The sequence below is a fragment of the Convolutriloba macropyga genome, chromosome 1 (genome assembly GCF_964194025.1).
Source record: "Convolutriloba macropyga chromosome 1, txConMacr16.3, whole genome shotgun sequence".
In the NCBI taxonomy this organism is placed as follows: Eukaryota; Metazoa; Xenacoelomorpha; order Acoela; family Convolutidae; genus Convolutriloba; species Convolutriloba macropyga.
The window spans coordinates 82,592,291-82,609,449 of NC_134468.1; the positions used below are offsets into that span (position 1 = coordinate 82,592,291).

General features: G+C 37.0%; 1 protein-coding gene across 1 annotated transcript in view; it reads left to right on the forward strand.

The window, feature by feature from the left end:
• The window catches only part of LOC142343316 (syntaxin-1A-like), a 383,172-nt gene that overhangs the window by 100,401 nt on the left and 265,612 nt on the right, over positions 1–17,159 (forward strand). The window lies entirely within an intron of this gene.

Sequence of the window (17,159 nt, forward strand, 5' to 3'; positions counted from 1 at the left end):
ATATGATTATTAAAAAGGAAGAGAGAAGCAAAAACAAAAACGTCAAAATGCTCGTTTTTAGAACCTTCAAAGCAACCCATTAATATTTCCAAGTATCATTGTTCCACCAAGCTACTAAAAAAAGCTTGAAAATTCTTTCAAAATTTTTGATCATATGCAACCAATTTGAAATATTAGCAGAGAAATAATTAGGCCTGGTATGAAACTCCTAGTACCTATTTCATTGGGAACTGGAACAATAATGGTTTTCATGGTTAAAGCTCAACTAAAAGAAGTTTGATGGAATAACTTTTTGTTGAGCGGCTAGACTACCGACGCAATAAAAAATTCCAAAAAGTTACATTTTATACAAGGTTTCCCATTTTTAATAGGCAACAATCTTTAAGCGTTGTTGTCACTTTCAATCTGACCTAACATTGTTCCCTTAGAGAACAGTCTGTTATTTCTCCGACCCCTTGTAGCGGTGGGAGGAACTATATGAAAAACTTTGAAGTAGAAAGAACTCTGATGATATTTTTGAAGTAGAAAGATCTGGCATCATTGGAAACCCTGAGAGCGTAGAATGTTTCAATAGAAAGACTTTGATTTTTGTGTTCTTAGAAAAAGTATTGAGGAAATATTGAGTATGTTCAGTTTTATAAGAACAAAAACCAAAACCAATGGCCTGATTAAACAATAGTCAAAACAAAGAAGAGGACAACTGTGGCATGAATTAATTAACTGGTTAAAATGGAATAAAAATTGAACATGAGCTGCGTTGATTTTTGTTAAACTAAGTCAATGTTCATTTTTTTTTGGGATTTTACATGCTCTTTGGAGACATTTTGAAAGATGCTACAAGCTGCAGCTGTTCTTTTTTTCTGTCTATTCGCGTTGACGTATGTATTTGCTGCAGTATTATATTACCAATGTTTTCAACCTTAACAAAGAAGAAAATTGTTTCAAGAAATTTCATTAAAAATTGATAAAAACTTTTAAATTTTCTTTATAAGCCTTTGACTTTCAATTTATTTTTTGTGGTTTGTTTTAACAAGAGAAGTCAATTCAGCTAATCAATTTTCCGGTATTTTGAATTCTCAAGCATCTGTTAGAGGGAATAATCCGAAACTAATCAGCACTTAAAGGAAGTTTTCCAAGTTCAAGAAAAAAGTACTTGTAGTACATTGATAAATTTATTTTCCCCTCCAAATATCCTGGTATCATTTGCATTTGTAGATATTGTCTGAAGTTGCTCAAAAACTGGTTTTAATTTCCTTCAATTGTGGCAGTAAGTAATATTGCATTGTTTACACAGTAACGTGCTACTTAACGACACATAATTGTTAATTTGGGGCATTAGAAACAATGGGTGGAGGGAGAGGTCAAAACCAAACAGATCTATTGAAAGTTACGCTTAAAAGTTTAGCAGATCTGTTGTTTTTTGTGTGAAATTGCCTGGCTGGAACAATATGATCTGAAGTTTTGCTCAAAATTGATTTGTTTGATTTTATGGTCAATATGAAAGCTCAAACATTTAGTTTATTTTGCTTCACAGAACTTTAGTATTTACTGTTTGAATTGTTATTTTTGTATAACTCATAAGTGTTGGAAGGATTAAACTGCAATATCTTTATTGAAACTCCTAACGCCGCATAAAAGAGATTGACGTGAGCTGTTTTTTGCTTATCAAATTTATTTCTGCTGTGAGGTATCAAACTCGGTGTTTTAAGGAAATAGTTGACCGTGCTGTCTTAAATAAGTAAAATAATTTTGTATTGAAAAGGGAAGAGAGCAGCAAAAATGAAAAAGTAAAAATGCTCGTTATTAGAAACTTTGAATGCAATCCATTCTTGTTACAAAATTTTTTTGTTCCACCATTCTCGAAAACGAAAAGTCTTGAAAATTTTCTTTTGGAAATTTTGATCATATGATACCGATCGGAAATACTGGATAAAGAATTCAGGCCTGGTATGGAAATCCTAGCCCCCATTTCCTTGAGAGCTGGAACAATAATGGCATTCATGGGTCAAAATAAATTTGAAAAATGTTTGTTGTTCTAATTTTTGTTATATACCTTGTTAAAAATACAATGAAAAGCGGCTAGACTAAAGAGGCAATCAATGATTTCAAAAGTTTCACTTTATACAATATTTCCTTATTTTTTACTAGGCAACAATCTTTTTAGATTTTTGTCACTTTCAGTTTGTTACCTTTGACTCTCAGTTTGTTTTTTGTCTTTGTTGTAATAAATGAATTCAACTCAGCTAATCATTTTTCCAGTATTTTGAATTTTCATGCTTCTGCTAGAGGGAATAGTCCAAAATTAATCAGCACTTAAAGGAAATTTTTAATTTTCAAGAAAAGTGCAACTGTTGTAGATTGATAAATTTACAACAGTACTCCAACTTTTTCCTCTAAATGTCCTGGTTTCAATTGCATTTGAAAATATCTTGAGAAAAAGTTCCGTCAAAAGTTGCTCGGAAACTAGTTTTTTTTCTATCAATTGAGGCAATAAGTAATTTTGCGTGTTTTAAAGCAGTAAAAACAGAAAAATGCTGGATGATATGCTGCAGAAAGAGTTTATATTTTCTGTCCTGTTTTTCTGTTATTCTTTTTCTGATGTAACCATGGCTATATGTAACAGGGACAAGAAGGTTGATCACGTTGCATACCTTTGCAACCTAATGGTACCATCAGCAAAAAGAAGTGACATTTATCTGAACAAAAAAATAAATCTTTTTTATTTTTGTAATATTTCTGTTTATTTTCATTTGGTTCACGCATTGAGTTACAATAACTGGGTGACATTAATCACGTTTTTGAACGTATTTGGATCCACGCTCAGAAAAATTCATCTTTAGTTTGAACAAGAATAAAATAAATATTTTTAACCAAGGTTATTTTCCTGTAAAAGCAGTTTTATCTAGCAGCTGTTGTACCAGAAAAACAGTTTTCAAAAATCAGACAATGTTTAATTACAATCAATTATCCAAAAGGAAAAATTGTCTCTATCATCTTAAATCGAAGCAAAAGCAAAATGTTATTGAAAAATTTTGATTTTAAATTTATCAGATTTTGTTTTGTTAATTGGACGTTCAATTGGAGTGATTATATTATTTACCATTCACTCTGATATTTTCTTAGAATTTTTGTGCATTAGTTCTCATAATTTTTCTCTGTGCTGGCATAAATAGGTTTCTGTTTACATTAAGTAGTAAGTTCTATAAAAAAAAAATGATGCCGCAGTTGCCGAAAACAATTTTTCAGTAGAAAACGACTGAAAAGAGCAAGCAGTTTTCATTTTTCGTACCTCGTGGCATGTTTTTCTCATGGGAAGCTCATTCGTCCATTTTTTTTACAGGAAGCAAACCAATTTAGTTAAGCATCTTTGTTTCCTTTTTAAATGTTCTTTATTTCCGACTGAAAAAAGCAAGCAGTTTTCATTTTTCGTACCTCGTGGCATGTTTTTCTCATGGGAAGCTCATTCGTCCATTTTTTCTACAGGAAGCAAACCAATTTAGTTAAGCATCTTTATTTCCTTTTTGAATGTAGACAGCAGGTCTACAGAAAACTGATTTTGTTGGTAACGAGTTGTCCAGCGATACTTTTGAACGCAGCTACTTTTGGTAAACAATAGTCTTGTCTTGGAATCCACAAAATTGTGCTGAGAAATTGCTTTTTTGAGCCATTTTTCAAAATATAACCCCTGCTCGAGGTGTTGCGAAGTAAAACTGTCTCAATAAAAAGACCGTAGTCAACAGTTCGCCAGTATAGTTTTTTTAAATCTAATCCAGTTATATGAATGTTTTAGTTGTTATGGTTGTCAGATTGAAAGCAAAACAACTATTTATGTTTTTTTGTTCCCCAATATTTAGTGCTCAAATTTTTGCAATTTGAAGAAGTAACCATGATAGGAAAATTTCTGTTTTTAATTATGTTTACAGTTATAATGTTGTCCTGATTCCTATTTTTTCACGAAAAAAAAACAAATGGCGCAACAAACAAAAGGTTTTGGTGTTTTGATTTTTAGAGCTTTGCTTTAATATTTAAGAAAAATGCTGGTTTTTGAGGTTTTTAGTCAGGAGTTAGAGAACTACTGTCGCTGGTCTCTATATAAGATTTGTTTGACAAACCGAAAAAAATTGTTTCTTAAATGTATATTCCGAACTGATTCAAGGCAGTGTTGAGGCTGAATGTTGTAAAAGTTCTATCGAAAATTATGTAGTTTAGTCTATCAGTTTTAATAATCAATTGTCGGAAAAGTGTTCTTGGTTCTGAAAGGTTGCATATGAGATGAGTCAGGAATTTATGTACCTACACATAACATAGGCTCAGTCCAAATATTGCATAGCTCACTGAGACCATGTTTCAGAGACGCTAAATACAAACCTCCTTCATCGTTTTTTCACAGTTTTTTCACCATTGATCATTGGTAGACATGATCATGTAGTTACGACTTGATACCTCCTGTGCGCAACCCAAGTGGTTCTGCTCAGAGACGATTTCAGTCTAGATGGTCTGATAACCACGTGCGACACCCATTTCATCCTAGATCTGGCTTTGATCAGGTGTCTCAACTTGGGCGAAAGAGGATCACTGTGGATTATACAGCCAACTTTATTGTGAGAAGGTGCACTGATAAAAAAAAAGCTAGTTTGTCTTCATTTATAAATCATAGTACAAAACCATAATAAGGAGGCTCGGTGATGTGCGTTCTCAAATAATATTCTGGCCCCGCTTATCCATATTTTTTCTTCTTAGAATTTTTGTTCATTAACTCGAACAATTTGTCTCTGTGCTGGCTGAAATTGGTTTCTGCTACATTAAGTGGTAAGCTCTGGAGATAAATTGATGCCGCAGTTGCCAAAAACAAGTTTTCAGTAGAAAAAGACTAAAAATAGCAAGAATTTTTCATTTTGTGTACTTTGCGAAATGTTTTGCTCATAGGAAGCTCATTCGTCGGTTAAATATTGTCATTATATCGTCAAATAAAACACAAACGAATCAAACTATTTTGTACTTCACTAGAAAAGACATTGGACTAGCCTTAATGAGACTCGGAGACAAATAGACAAAAGAACAAAACGTCAGAGTTAAAATATACGTTTACTTTTTTGAAAACAAACATTTTCAATTAATGAAATCCATTAGATATCAACTTAAATCTTTATAGAGTTTAATGTTTATTTATAACTCCATTTGTAGTTTTTTAGACTTGTTCTCTTCAGAATACGGCTTATGTCTACAAAAACATCCTTTAAATTTAGATGAAAAACAAAAACTCAATTTAACTTTTCGCGAAAGCCATGTCGATGACATTAAAACCACATTCTATTCCGTAAAAATATCATATCAATTGCGCCTTTTACAGGTCAATGTCATAGAATCATAAACTATCAGCTTAAATCCTTAAAAAGTTTCAATTTTTTTAAAAAGAAAACCATTGACATCGGTCACTTTTCAGAATACGTCATATGTCTACAAAAACGAGTATAAGTACGAATACGAAAAGAACGACAAATTACGAAAAAATTTTGAAAAATATTCAAAAACTTTAAATCTTAAAATTTGTATATGTTCAATTGAGCTTTTCGTCAACAACAATTATATGATATGCAACCTATAATTTGAAACAAGGTAACAACTAGACAAAAAAGGACAGCAAAAAGCAAATTCAAAAAGTACGTTTTTTTAAACATTTGATTTCAATGTCAAGAAGAACTTTTGCTATCAACTAATATAAGAAAATTTCATTTCTTCATGCAATCGAAGACGGTACGACCTGTAATTATCTTATGATTTCATAGACTACAAAAAAATTCCAATAAGTTCTGCTAGAAGACGGTGTCGTTAAGAAGCCGTTAAAAACATAATCTATTCGCTGCAGAAAAAGATGGTTTTGTTAGGGTCTTCATTTGAACGTCAATAAATTGATATCTGACCTGTCAAAAATGTGACAAGACAAGAAAAGACGAGAAATAGTCCAAAAATCGAATAATTGCTGTAAAAACTCGTAGTAGCAAAAACGAAAAACCCTTACTTAAAATGTAAAACGGCAGTGGATGTTAAATTTTATTCCGTAACAAACCCAATATAACCTATCTTTGCTGTCATTAAGCTACTAGTTGACCAGTAAAAAGTGACAAAGCTCAATAATCCATTGTTGTTTTAAACTTTTTTTTTCAACATTCAGAACAACCATAAGCTTTCGACTACAAAACTAGATGTCTCCTTGGAACTCCAAAAAAAGCCAATTGAACCATTCATTAGTAGGCCTCAAATGGAGTTGCTCTGCTCTGTAATCAACAAAAATTGCAAAAATTCGGTAATTATTTTAAAAAAATAACACGACTGATTGCATTCTGAAGTATTTTTGGACTGTATGAAACAACGATTGCCCAAAACTAACTTGCTATTGCTTTTCGTCCACTAGGATCATGTGATTATTCCGCAAACTACAATTGTGTTTGATTGCACAAAAAGTCAAAACATCAAAAACAAAATGAGCGTTTTGGATAATTATCGAATTAAATTAACAAAATCCGGCAACATTTTAATTCATTAAAGCTCTCAAAGGCAGTGCAAGTAAAACTATTGCTCATTGGAGTCAATGAAGATTGTGTCAACTGTTTATAGTTGTATGTATCTGGCAAGTTTAGACTATCCGGACTTATTTAGACAAACCGAAGAGGAACTTATTTCATGCCATCTTTGATGGAAAAAAGGCTGAATTTTGCAAAGTTTATAAAAGTTTTAGCCGAAAAATTTGATCAAATTTTTCATCAAGACTCCTGTCTCTTTAGAGAAAAACCAATACACTATCGTTAAATTTTTCACAAAATATGAACCTAGGTAAATGTGTGGAAAGAACAAAATTCAAAAAAAAATCTTTTCAATTGAATTCTACGCTGAATGGGCGTTCTAATGATAACTTTCAAAAGATTCTACATTATATGAACATTTTAAGGATCCTATTATTACAATCAAAAAGGTTCACAATATTTTGGTGTTCCTCTTGTTTGTTAAAAAGAGGTCACAATACAAGATTTTTGCATGGTCAAAATTTTTAATTCTAAGTGTGTTAGAAGTGCTAAGAAGACAATATTTTAAGTAGGAAAGTCTTTTTTCAAAACTTTTGTACTCCTATGACGAGTTTGAAAACGTCTAGAGATGCATGCTTCGTGAGGCATTTGCATTGGTGATGCCAGCGTTGACACAAAATTTTTGTCTGTTTTAGGTTTTTCTAGTTTCGAAGGCCAATGAAATTTCCTTGAACCTTCCAGATGTGTCAAGGTGTAGATTTTTTTCACCTAATAGTGAATTCTGACAGTCAGTAATCTAAATTAATTTGCGTTATTTTTTGAAAATTTCGATGGAATTATCCCTTTGTTGAACTCTTCTAGTGCTTCTCGCTACTGATTGTCTTGTATATGTCACCCAAAAATCCTATTCATTTCTGAGATCAAGATATTCGAAAACATTTATCAGTCTGTTTGGAAATTGATTATTTTAATTTTATCAGATTTTTTTCTTTTTTTCTCAGGTCGAGATTCGAGATCAAAAATGTTTTTGTGTGATAAAAAAAGTTGTTACGAATATTTTGCGAAGGCTTAAATTTAAGAAAAAAGTTTTGGTGGTTCGATTCATTGATGCTGCTCCTTTTTGGCATCTTTTTGTTTCTGACGAGTCAACCTACTCTACCACAAATAAAATAGGCCTTATGAAACTTAGAAGTGCTTTAAAAAATGTTCAGGTATATTTTTGGAGTTGCGGGGAGAATTCTTTGGGTGTTGCAGAACTATTGAAAAATCAGCATTCCGTTAAAATTTAGCATAAATAGAAAAGAAAAAAAAACAAGGCTCCGACAAAAATTTTGCAGAAAAAGTTTACTGTTTCTGCAAAATGAAAAAGTTTACTGTAAAACTGAAGATCAAACTGATGCCCTCATTTCAGGCACATTTTCACAATTAACAGTTCAGTTTGATTCCAGTTTACTGCACGCAAAAGAGCGTGTAGGCTTTTGTTTTAGCTAAATTGGGTTTCCATCTGAGGCAACCAAATGCAAAAAAGAACATAAGAAGAAACAGAAAATTTTAAAATATCTTTGGAAACTAGGACAAGTAAATTCCAGTTGAAAGAAAAAAGTTATTTTTAAAGTTTGACTCCGGGGCAACAAGCCTAATAACAAATATTGAATTCCACTTTATCAACAATTTAAAAAATCTAAAAGTAGATAATAGATTGGAAATTATTCCTTTTCTTTAGAAGTAAACAATCTTGGGCCCAATTTTTGACATAACACAGGCAGTATTTTTTGTTTGAAAGCATTTTATACGTGATAAAAACATTATAATAAATTGAACAGGAAAAAGACCAACGTCAAGCAATGAGGTCAATCTGAGCTCTGTCAAATTAATTTTTGCAATGAATCTTAAACGACCATTTGTCACTGTGAAGGCCGAGCATTAAAAATTTCCTCAAACATTCATTTCATTAAAACAATTTTATGTCGACATATTTTGTTTCTAAATTTAATACAACTGTAAACGGGTAAGATGAGCCCACCAAGTGTGCGAACAGGCTGACCGGGTTAAAGTCTTTACAAAACAAGGTCACTAAAACTGCTATAAAACAAAATTGCGATTTACACCTGGTAACAACAGTGTTAGTTTGACGTTTCAAAAAATCACAGCTGCTGCCACTTATAGAGAGGTGAAGTGAAAGAACTAAGTCTCGTGAAATTCCGCATAGGTCTGATTCCACACACTTCAAAGCTTAACAAAATTAAGCGTGTGTGTGTCGCAGATTGCTGCGAAGAATCAGATAACTATGCCTGTGCTTTGTTGTGATCATAGAAACCGGGTTCAATTTTTGTGGGAAAACGGGAACTCTACGTTGAGCAGAACACAAGATTTATTAGTTGAAGTCAGGTTGGCTTTGAAAGAACTCAGAAAACTGTTTCAACAAGGAAATCTAATCTGCCTAACAATCTCACTTGAGCAGTAAAATACTGTGTCTTGCTATCGTGAAACTTGTAATTTATCTTATCATCGATTTGGTCTTGAAAGTTTGAGTAACTTGAGAGAAATTAAATTAAAGAACCTCTAATAGCTTAACAATAGGGTGACAAAAATCCCTCTTCTATGACCAGTCCAATGACTTATAATCAGTTCTTTGAAAGTAGTAGGCGGTGAAAGATTATCAGGTCACAGACTTGAGTTTTCCAAACCAAAAACCTAGATGCTACGTCGTCTCTATGACTTCGGCCCCAGTGACTAACGAAAGACCTCTGTTTTGACCAACAATTCAAGGATGCTTAAGGCAAAAGACGCGTTCTCCTCTGTGAATTGTGTTCTCTTCTGAAACCGAATCTACCCCCCTTAGATTCGTTTATAAACATAAACAGTGAGCAACTTATAGGGACACAAATTTGGTTTGAATAGCACCAACTTGAATTATTGAGTTATTAACCAAAACTCAAGAAAAATTATTTGATTATTTAATTGGAATTTACTGAGTAGTTCCAGCAATTGAATTTATTATTCAACAAAGCTGAATGATTAGTTATTTGGACTAAAAAAACAACGTTTAGTGCAACGGTAATTTACAGAATAGCGGATATAAAGTTACAGAATCGAACTGCGCAACTTAGTGTCCCGACAGCCTGTAAACCACTAATAACGAACTGGGCGGCATAAAACTTTCCTTGTGAGTCATAGGAAAGCAGCCGTTACATTTAGGTCCGCCGACCCAGACGGTGGAATACAAACCACTGTCTAATCTCCAACAAATCAAAAAGCCATCGAGGCATTTCGAGTTGCACAGTCGAACGACGTTGAGGAAAACAAAACCACGGGACAGAAAAGCGTCAAACTGCGTCGTCAAGGTAAACAAATTGTGACTCGGTCACGTAGTCACAGCAACCTTGAGAGACAAATCAAGCACTGCGCAAAGCAGATTGAGCTGAAGGAGAAAGAACGCTACAAACTGATCAAAAATAAGGATCAGCCGAGCAAAATTAAAACAGTATATAGTCAATTTCTTCAATTTGATATTAGCCTAGAGAAGCTGATTAACAAGAGAGGTGATACCTTTAAAAATTTGGATTTCTACCGACTATACAAAATCCGGCAACGCGAATATTTTATCAACCTAGAAGCTGATTGGTTGCCATATATCCACGGTCAGACAAGCATGGAGGATCCACAGAATCAGAGCCCTCTCCAAAAGAAGGCCCACGAACAAATTGATACAGTTTCAAGACCTATCCCAGAGACTTCGCAAAATTCAGTTAAGAATCAACAAAAGGAAAACCAGGACAACGAGTCCAAAGCGTCTTCCGATAAAAGGGCAAAGAAAGTAGAGAAGCTAGCAGCTCTAGTCAAGGAATTTAACACCACGATGCGTTTGAGGAACATTGAATATAATATGAAGCAAAAGGAACTTGAGATGGAACTGCACCGTTTGGAAGAAGAAATGACTCTGAAACTGGAATACGAAAAGGAGGCACTTGATGCAAGAGACTCTGGTTCTGAGGATGGTGCAGCAATTAGTATAAGAAGCCAATCGCCTTTCAATTGGATAAGTCCACGGAGCAAGGACGTCTTCGGCTGGCTCGACAAATCAGATAAGTTTACAAACTTTAAAGATTGTAGTTCAGATCATACAAGGAACGGGCACGACAATTATCGCGTCAGTTTTGATCGAGAAAGCTTACTTAAATCCAGATCCCCAAGCTGCCAGCGTTCTAAACTTAACCGTTAGCCTGACCGTTTTGAGCGCGATGTAACGAGCAGTAGTAGTCAGCTGCCAAAGTTGAAGTTAAATTCTTTTGACGGAAATCCACTCGAGTGGCCTGTATGGTCGAACATGTTTGTAGCAACAGTTCATAACAGCGTTATACCTAGATCAGAGAAAAAGAGCCACCTGAAAACATTGCTGGCTGGCAAAGCAGGAGCGGCTACAGCAAGTATGGGCTACTCCGGAGATCTATATGGTGAAGCTTGGGCTTTGTTGGAAGGGAGGTTTCGCTGACCTTACCTAATTGTTGAGGCACAACTGAACACTTTGCGAAATCAACAGCAATACGAGGGCTTGATTGAAAAACATTAGTCAGTTATTCAACAGCCATCAGTAACGTAGTCAGTGTTCTGAAGCTCTACAAATATGAAGGCGACATGCGATCTAGTGCAACACTGCAAATCGCGATTGAAAATTTGCCACCTAATCTGAAATAGAAATGGTGGTTCTATCTAGATGAACTGCACGAGGACCGGCCAGATCTCCTGAGAATTGGTTATCAAGAATGTCATTGGTTTACGAAGGCATTTCACAGCCCCCAAGGAACGTAAGGAAGATCAGCGGAGAAATGCAAGCAAAATTAAGCAGTTTTCTAAATCCTTGAATTTCAGTGCGAGTTCAAAATGTAAAAGATGCGCAGCCAACCAATAACGATCACTGCCCATTAGCCGATGGAACCAATAAAATTTGGAACTGTCCTCTCTTTAAGAACATAAATGTGAATGATCGTTATGCAGCTGTGAGGAGGCAACGCTTATGTTACTTATGTCTGGGAAAAGGACATGCAATCAAAAATTGTAAAGTCAACGCTTGTGGTATAAATGGATTTACCAAAAAGCACAACCGATTGTTACACTCAGAAAACCAGAAGGACGAGGGCAATCACGCAGTCAACATGAGCGCAGCAACAATCAGTCAAAGTAGCGAAGTTACGAGATTTCTTCAGATAGTTCCTGTCTCGATTCAGAATGGCAGCAACAAATTAAACACATATGTTTTCCTCGACAGTGGATCAACGGTGTCATTCATCGATCAAAGCGTTAATGAAAAGTTGCGAGCCTAAGGTACCAATATTACGCTTAAAATGGCCGGTTTACACGGAACGAAAGATTTGAAGACAAAAGTTGTGTCCATAAAAATAAAGGGACCGCATTCAAATTTACATTTGATCAAAGCGTTTGTACACCCGTCATTTTCACTAGGAACCACACACTACGACTACAACAACCTGAAGCAAAGCTTTAGGCACTTGAACCTTCTCCCGAAGATGTCGGCATCATTCTCGGTCAACTTACGAGCCACAGAGACCATTGGACTACAGAATAGGAACACGAAGTGGAACGAAATGGTGGGAAATAGAAGCCTATGCTTGCAACATTAACATCGTCAGTCTGTCAAAAAAGGAACTGCAGGCGCAAAAGATGCTAGAGAGTACGACAAAGTTTACAGGCGAGCGGTACGAAGTGGGAATGCTTTGGAATGAACCAGAGCCCAACCTGCTGAACAATTAAAGCTCAGCCTTGGGTCAGCTTCACTCACTGAAGCGAAGATTCCAAACGGACCGAAACCTTAAAAGTTTGTATCAACAGTCGATAGATACCGACGTAGAGAAAGGATTCGTAAAGAAGTTGGACAAGTCTGAAGTGAAAGGCACCTTCGGGAAAGAATGGTATTTGCCACACCATCCCGTGCTAAACCCGAACAAGCCTGGCAAAGTGAGACGTGTTTGCAATGCTGCATCAAAATACAAAGGGGTATGCCTAAATGACAAGCTACTAGCAGGGCCTGATCTACTGCATGGTTTGATAGGAACGATTTTCAGAATTCGTGCAAGACCAGTAGCCCTATCAGCAGATATCGAATCAATGTTTCTGCAAGTGCAAGTTCCCGAGCAGGATAGAAGTTGCTTGAGGTTTCTATGGCGTCCTAGAACTAAAGAAACTGTTCAAACATACGAATATTAGCGTCACGTGTTTGTAGCTACGAGTTCTCCAACTTGTGCAAACTGTGCTCTCAAACGAGTTGGACTCGATAACGAAGAAGTGATCCAATTGCATCAAAAACAATACAAAACAGCTTTTACATGTACGAATTCATCAAATCAGTAGAAACCCCCTGAAGAAGCAATCGAAGTCTTCAGTCAGTTGCAACATCTTCTTTCGCAGCATAGATTTCCACTCACAAAGTGGATAAGCAACAGCGATGAGGTTTGCAAAGCAATCCCAATCGATTCGAAATCAAACAGCAACACGAAGCAAGTCGAAGTGGAATCCAATACAGAGAGATCCTCAGTGCTTGGACTACAATGGACTGTTACTGATGATAGTCTTCAAGTCTGCCGAGGTGCCAACAAGGAAGTTGAAGCCCCTATAACCCAGAGGAAGATTCTGTCACTGGTATCTTCTGTATTTGACCCGATCGTATTGCTTGCTCCGTTCAGTGTTCACATGAGAGGACTTCTGAAAGGCATCTGGACTAAGAGTGGACAACATTGGGACAACGAAGTAAGTGGAACCTGGTGACGAAGCCGATTTTCTGAGATGGGAACAACAACTTCCAATTGTAGCTGAAACAAGCATCGATAGAAGATACTTCAACAGAGAGATGGATAAAATTGAACTTCATGAGATTGCTGAAGCATCTGAAGACACGTTGTTTGCAGTGGCCTATCTAAGTTCACAGTCAAAAAAATACTCAGCTGACTTAGCTTTTGTCATTGGAAAATGCAGAGTGGCACTGATGAGGATCTTTCGATACCTTGATTGGAATTACAAGCGGCAATCATGGCAGTGAGGTTGAAAGAAAGATAGTCAAGGAACATGAAATGAAGATAAATAGTCGCAGTTTTTGGTCAGACTCAACTACAGTATTGCAGTGGATACACAGTTCCCATCGTAAGCAACAAATGTTTGTGGCCAATCGAGTAGCTGAGACACTGGATACAACTGATGTTTCACAGTGGAAACGTGTGAATGGTATGAACAACCCAGCGGACATTGGCACCAGAGCAATCAACATTGAGGAACTCAAGAGAAGTGAGTGGCTTATTGGGCCAGCCTGGTTAAGGCGACCACAGGATGAATGGCCAGAGTAAGTCAACCTTGTCTTTGCCTCAGATGAAGAGAACATACCCTCATCAGTCTTCATGACACATGCTGATGAAAATAAAGCGGTTATTCAGTGGGAACGATTCAGTCATTTTAACAGACTAGTAAACACAATAGCATGCGCAGAAGAAATTGTCGATCATTGAAAGCTCTTCCGACAAACTCAAGCCTATGCAAACCTCATTTGGCACAGATTTCGAAAAGAGTTTTTGCCAACGTTGAACAACCGGCAAAAGTGGCGATCTACAGCGAACGAAAACGAAAACCATACGGAAGGCAATTTCGTTTGGTTGATCGAAGACAGTGACAATCGAAGATTTTATAATCTGGGTCCAGTCATGGAGACAGAGTTTAGAAGAGACCAGTGGTCAAGCTCGGTCCTGTGTTACCAAACAGTAAAGATGTTTCATGATGGAAAACAGGGCCGGCTGTGAGGGCAGAGCATTAATAATTTCCTAAAACACTCATTTCAATAAAATAATTTTATGTCGACCTATTTTGTTTCTAAATTTAATACATCTTTAAACGGGTAAGAAGAGCCCGCCAAACGTGCGAACAGGCTGATCGGGTTAAAGTTTTTACAAAATAAGGTCACTAAAACTGCTATAAACCAAAATTGCGGTTTTTACCTGGTAACAAGTTTCAAGACCTATCCGAGAGACTTCGCAAAGTTCAGTAAGGAATCGACAAAAGGAAAATCAGGACAACGAGTCCAAAGCGTCTTCTGATAAAAGGGCAAAGAAAGCAGAGAAGCTAGCAGCTCTAGTCAAGGAATTTAACACCACGTTGCGTTTGAGGAACATTGAATATGATATGAAGCAAAAGGAACTTGAGATTGAACTGCACCGTTTGGAAGAAGAAATGACTTTGAAACTGGAATACGAAAGGGAGGCACTTGATGCAAGAGGCTCTGGTTCTGAGGATGGTGCAGTGCTTAGTATAAAAAGCCGATCGCCTTTCAATTGGAAAAGTCCAAGGAGCAAGGACGTCTTCGGCTGGCTCGACAAGTCAGATAAGTTTACAAACTTTAAAGATTGTAGTTTAGATCATACAAGGAACGGGCACGACAATTATAGAGTTAGTTTCGATCGAGAAAACTTACTTAAAGATCCCCAAGCGGAGAGCGTTTTAAACTGACGCAAATACACTCGAGTGGCCGGAATGGTCGAACATGTTTGTAACAACAGTTCACTACCACGCCATACCTGGTTCAGAGAAAATGAGCCATCTGAAAACATTGCTGGCTGGCAAAGCAGGAGCGGCGATAGCAAGTATGGGCTACTCCGGAGATCTATATGGTGAAGCTTGGGCTTTGCTGGAACGGAGGTTTCGCCGACCTTACCTTATTGTTGAGGCACAACTCAACACTTTGCGAAATCAACAGGCAATACGAATGCATGATTGAAAAACATTAGTCAGTTATTCAACAGCCATCAGTAACGTAGTCAGTGTTCTGAAGCACTACAAATATGAAGGCGACATGCGATCTAGTGCAACACTGCAAATCGCGATTGAAAAGTTGCCACCTAATCTGAAAGAGAAATGGTGGTTCTATGTAGATGAACTGCACGAGGACCGACCAGATCTCCTGAGAAATGTTTATCAAGAATGTCATTCGTTTACGAAGGCATGTCATAGCCCCCAGGGGAACGTAAGAACGTAAGGAAGATCATCGGAGAAATGCTAAGCAGTTTTCTAAATCCTCGAATTTTAGTGCAAGTTCAAATGTAAAAGAAGCGCAGCCAACAAATAACGATCACTGCCCGTTAGCCGATTGAACCAACAAAATTTGGAACTGTCCTTTATTTAAGAACATAAACGTCAATGATCGCTATGCAGCTGTGAGTAGGCAACGCTTATGTTACTTTTGTCTGGGAAAAGGACATGCAATCAAAAATTGTAAAGTCAACGCTTGTGGTATAAATGGATTTACAAAAAGCACAACCGATTGTTACACTCAGAAAACCAAATGCACGAGGGCAATCACGCAGTCAACATGAGCGCAGCAACAATCAGTCAAAGTAGCGAAGTTATGAGCTTTCTTCAGATAGTTCCTGTCTCGATTCAGAGTGGCAGCAACAAATTAAACGCATATGCTTTCCTCGAAATAGCCGTTATACACGGAACAAAAGATTTGAAGACAAAAATTGTGTCCATAAAAATAAAGGGACCGCATTCAAATGTACATTTGATCAAAGCGTTTGTACACCCGTCAATTTCACTAGGAACCACACACTACGACTACAACAACCTGAAGCAAAGCTTCAGCCACTTGAACTTTCTCCCGAACAAAACGTTCAACTTGATGGATGTCGGCATCAATCTCGGTCAAGATGCTTACGAGCTACAGAGTAAGAACACGAAGTGAACCATTCGCCGTTCTAACAGAATTAGGATGGGTAGTCAGTGGATCCATGACAGGCAAGAGAAGACAAAACATTTGTCATTTCGCCTTCACAGAAGATGTGAAAGCGGCTGAGAATATCCAAAAATGGTGGGACACAGAAACCTATGCTTCCAAAGTTAACATCGTCATTCAATCAATGAAGGAACTGCAGTCACAAAAGATGCTAGAGAGTACGACAAAGTTTACAAGCGAGCGGTAGGAAGTGAGAATACTTTAGCATGAACCAGAGCCCAACATGCAGAAAAATTACAGCTCAGCCTTGTGTCAGCTTCACTCACTCAAGCGAAGATTCCAAAGGGACTCAAAACTTAAAAAATTGTATCAACAGTCGATAGATACAGACGTAGAGACGGGATTCGTAAAGAAGTTGGACAAGTCTGAAGTGAAAGGCACTTTCGGGAATGAATGGTATTTGCCACACCATCCCGTGCTAAACCCGAACCAGCCTGGCAAAGTGAGACGTGTTTGCAATGCTGCATCAGGATACAAAGGGGTATGCCTAAATGACAAGCTACTAGCAGGGCCTGATCTACTGCATGGTTTGATTGGAACGTTTTCAGATTTCGTTCAAGACCAGTAGCCCTAACAGCAGATATCGAATCAATGTTTCTGCAAGTGCAAGCTCCCGAGCAGGATAGAAGTTGCTTGAGGTTTCTATGGCGCGTCTACAGTATTGCAGTAGATACACAGTTCCATCGTAAGCAACAAATGTTTGTGGCCAATCGAGTAGCTGAAACACTGGATACAACTGATGTTTCACAGTGGAAACGTGTGAGCGGTATGAACAACCCAGCGGACATTGGCACCAGAGCAATCAACATTGAGGAACTCAAGAGAAGTGAGTGGCTTATTGGGCCGGCCTGGTT